Below are 3,700 nucleotides of genomic sequence, written 5' to 3'. Positions count from 1 at the left end.
TAAAGAGGTTCAAATTACTCTTATAGTTGAGGCGGCTAAGGTGTTAAGTTAACCGTTGCTGTTTTATACGATCAATTTGAATTCATATTAGAAAACAAATCTTTGCGGTTTTTATCGTAAAGTTCCAATGGTAACTCCAATCGAGACAAAACAAAAGATGTATTGATCGAGATTCGAAGGAGGACGCAGAGATGGAGGTAAGGGCGAGTAGGATTCTCAAGAGGGCGAGTAGGATGCTCACGAGGGCGAGTAGGAGCAAGCAAGGGAGTTTAGGCAAGTCTTATTTGTTTTCGTCGTAAAATCTCAACGAAAATTCTGATTGAGAAGAAACGAAAAGCGTTTCGATCGGGATTCAAAAAAGAGCGCAAAGGAGGAGCCTTTGGGGGCTGGTCCAACTCGCCTATGAGGCGAGTTGGAGGGAGTAAATCCAACTTGTTTTTTATCGTAAAATCTCAACGGAAGCTCCGATTGAGATGAAACAAAAAGCGTTTCGATCGGAATTCAAAAGAGAACGCAAAGGAGGAGCCTTTGGGGGATCCAACTCACCTGATTACGAGCCGGATGTTGTGCATCCAATTTGTTTTTATCGTAAAATTTCAACGGAAACTCCGATTGAGATAAAACGAAAAGTTTTTCGATCGGAATTCAAATGAGAACTCAAAGGAGGAGCCCTTGGGGGCTGGTCCAACTGTCTAACTCGCCAAACGGGCGAGTTAGATGACTCGTTCGGTCCAACTCGCCGAACAGGCGAGTTGGACGGTGCATTCGGTCCAACTCGAGTTTTGATGGTACGTTGATGCGGTCGTTTCGTAAATGTTGTCAATTTTATTCTACGAAAGTCATATCGTAACATATTGACTTGTTTTACTTTGCGAACGATGTTCCATAAAACATTGTCGAGTTTAATTTTACGAAAGTTTTTTCGAAAAATGTTTTCGAGCTTTAATTTTATGAAAGTTATTCCGAAAAATGTCATGAGTTTAGTTTTAAGAAAGCTGTTTCATAAAATGTTGTTAAGCTTAATTTTACGAAAGTTATTCCGCAAACTGTTATGAGTTTAATTTTACGAAAGCTGTTTCGTAAACATGTTTTTGAGTTCGGCTGTAGAAGAGACGTGACGAGGTTGATTATTGCGACCAAACTTAATCAAAAGTTTTTCTCTTTTCCATTGGATTGTTCCGTGGAAGTTTTGAGTAGTTTCTCCGAAGTAAGATTTAGGCGGCATATGTTATATTGAAGCGATACTCGAACTTTTTACGAAATCTTAGGTTTCAGAAAACGTTTTAGCGGTGAGAGATTGATATCTTGCATACTTACATTGTTTTATCCATTCATCCATGAGCATTTTCATCATATAGATTAGGATTTAGCCATGTCTAGGTTGCATTTTGCATTCATTGTCCTTATTAGGTGTTGGAGTGTGCCATGGAGTGATTTGAGATGTTTGGGAGCATTATGATCCAAAAAGAGGTGAAAGATGAGCATGGATGGAGCCTTTAGAGAAATCTCCTGTTGCTACGATTTTGTGGAGACACAGAAAATTGAGTTAGCTTTCTAATGGAAGTGGTTTCAAGTCATTTGGAGATGTAATGAAGGAGTTATGATCAATTTACTAGAGGCATATCCATCCTGGTCGAGCATCGCAGAGTGACCTCTCAGAGCGACCTACCGAGGTCGCTCCCAGCCAGAGCGACCAGCCAGAGTGACCAGGTCAAGTCACTCGCGTTTTGACGGGTCGAGACACAAAGAAACGCGTCGGGAGTGACCTCCTGGAGCGACTATGCTAGGTCACTCCGCGTGTTTTGCTTGGACGATTTTTATGTTATTTCAGGGGCCTTTTGGTCATTTGTTTTGATGTTTTTACACTTTCTAAACCTAAGTTAAGTACTTTTTTGTAAGATTGGAGGCATATAATCTCTTTTCTAGAGAAGAACTAGTAAAAAAACCTCTTTTGATTCAGATTTCATTGCTTTCATCTTGTGTTCTTGTTGATTTCTTATCTATTTCTCTACATGGTTAATCTGAAATCCAATATGGGTTTAAGAGGAATCATGGAGATTAGTGAGTAATCACCTTTTGAATTCATGGGTTAGGGAGATTAAGGGTGATTAGGTTAGTTCTAGGATGTTTTAGTGTAGATCATTCTTGTTCCTTGCTAGTAGAGTATTCTTAATGCATCTTCTGAGTTGGCCACTCAAAAGTTGATCAATAGGCATTTCCCACCCGAAAGGTGTTTGATGAAATGCCTGAGACAACTCTCCTAGGCTTTTAGTATACTTTGCCAAAGACATTTGTTGTTAAAGATGCTAAGATAGCTAATAGACTTGTTAGTAATGATTGCTTTCATATTATTCAACCAAAGACATTTGATGTTTGAGATATGTTAGCAAATGAGCATTCATCTAGACATAGAGCTTGCTTAGAATTGTGTCTAGGCTTAAGGTTGATAGTTTGATTGATCATTTGCCATCCTTAGTTCGATACTTGATCACCCAAGGTCTAATCCCTATGCCCATGAGTTCTCTTTTCCCTTAGTCAAGAAAGTATCATTCTGTTATTGCTTTCTAGTTTTAGTCATAGCTTAAAACCCATCTAAATCATTGGTTGCACTTAGATTAAGTGAGTACTTGCATTCTCAGTGCTTTGATATCCCTCAGAACTGGTTCGACAATCACTATACTACAACATTTGTCTTAGGAGCCTTGAAAACTCCTAACATCAAATTGGCGCCGTTGCCAAATTCTGAGTAGATTTAAACATTGAGATTTAGTCACTTGCTTGAGACTAAGTCATTTTAATTTTGTTTTGTTACTGATTCTTCTTCTTCACCTACCTTTCACTTTCAGGTGTATGAACTTGAGGAGCAGGGGTCCATCAAACCTAGTTCCAATAGTAGCAGACATCAGAGCTTTTGAGAGGGAGTGTGCTAGAGCTAGAAGAGAAGAAGAACACCAGGCCCACTTGGATATTGATATGGCAGATCCACCGCAAGGGGCAGAACACCAACCGCGGGCAGCTCGACCCATTGGCACTTACGACCGCCCCAACATACATGGTCACAGATTCGGAATCCGAGCACCAGCTGTGGCAGCCAACAACTTTGAGGTCAAGTCAGGACTCCTCAACGTGATCGAGAACAACAAGTATCATGGCTTGGCTCTGGAGGACCCATTTGATCACTTGGATAGGTTCGACAGCTACTGTGGGTTGTCAAAAACCAATGGTGTGTCCGAAGATGCCTTAAAGCTCAAGCTATTCCCTTTCTCTTTGGGGGATAAGGCACGTCAGTGGGAGAAGTCTCTACCCAGCCACTCTATCACCACTTGGGATGAGTGCAAGAGAGCATTCTTGGAGAAATTCTTCTCATCCTCAAGAACTGCTAAGCTGAGAAATGAGATCTCCAGTTTCCAACAGAAGAACTTGGAAGGATTCAGTGAAGCCTGGGAGAGATTCAAGGGCTACCAAGCTCAATGCCCACACCATGGTTTCTCTAAGGAGAGCTTGCTGAGCACATTCTACCGTGGTGCTCTTCCTAAGTACAGGGCCAGACTGGATACAGCTAGCAATGGGTTCTTCTTGGGGAGAACTGAGGAAGATGCAGAGGAGCTGGTTGACAACATGGTAAAGAGTGATGCAGTCTACAGTGGAGACCACGACAGAAGCAGTCGAACAGATGATAAGCAGACGAGGAAGGAGTTGA

General features: G+C 41.4%; 1 non-coding gene across 1 annotated transcript; it reads right to left on the bottom strand.

Annotated features, from left to right (window-relative positions):
• Positions 1-3,381: 3,381 nt before the first annotated feature.
• LOC125592082 lies at positions 3,382-3,488 on the bottom strand. Its single transcript, XR_007327932.1, has one exon. It is a non-coding gene; the product is annotated as a small nucleolar RNA R71 (small nucleolar RNA).
• Positions 3,489-3,700: the final 212 nt, after the last annotated feature.

This window comes from Brassica napus, chromosome C8, assembly GCF_020379485.1.
Source record: "Brassica napus cultivar Da-Ae chromosome C8, Da-Ae, whole genome shotgun sequence".
NCBI lineage: Eukaryota > Viridiplantae > Streptophyta > Magnoliopsida > Brassicales > Brassicaceae > Brassica > Brassica napus.
The sequence above is the reverse complement of the archived record's forward strand: the minus strand, read 5'-3'. Positions and strand labels throughout refer to the sequence as shown.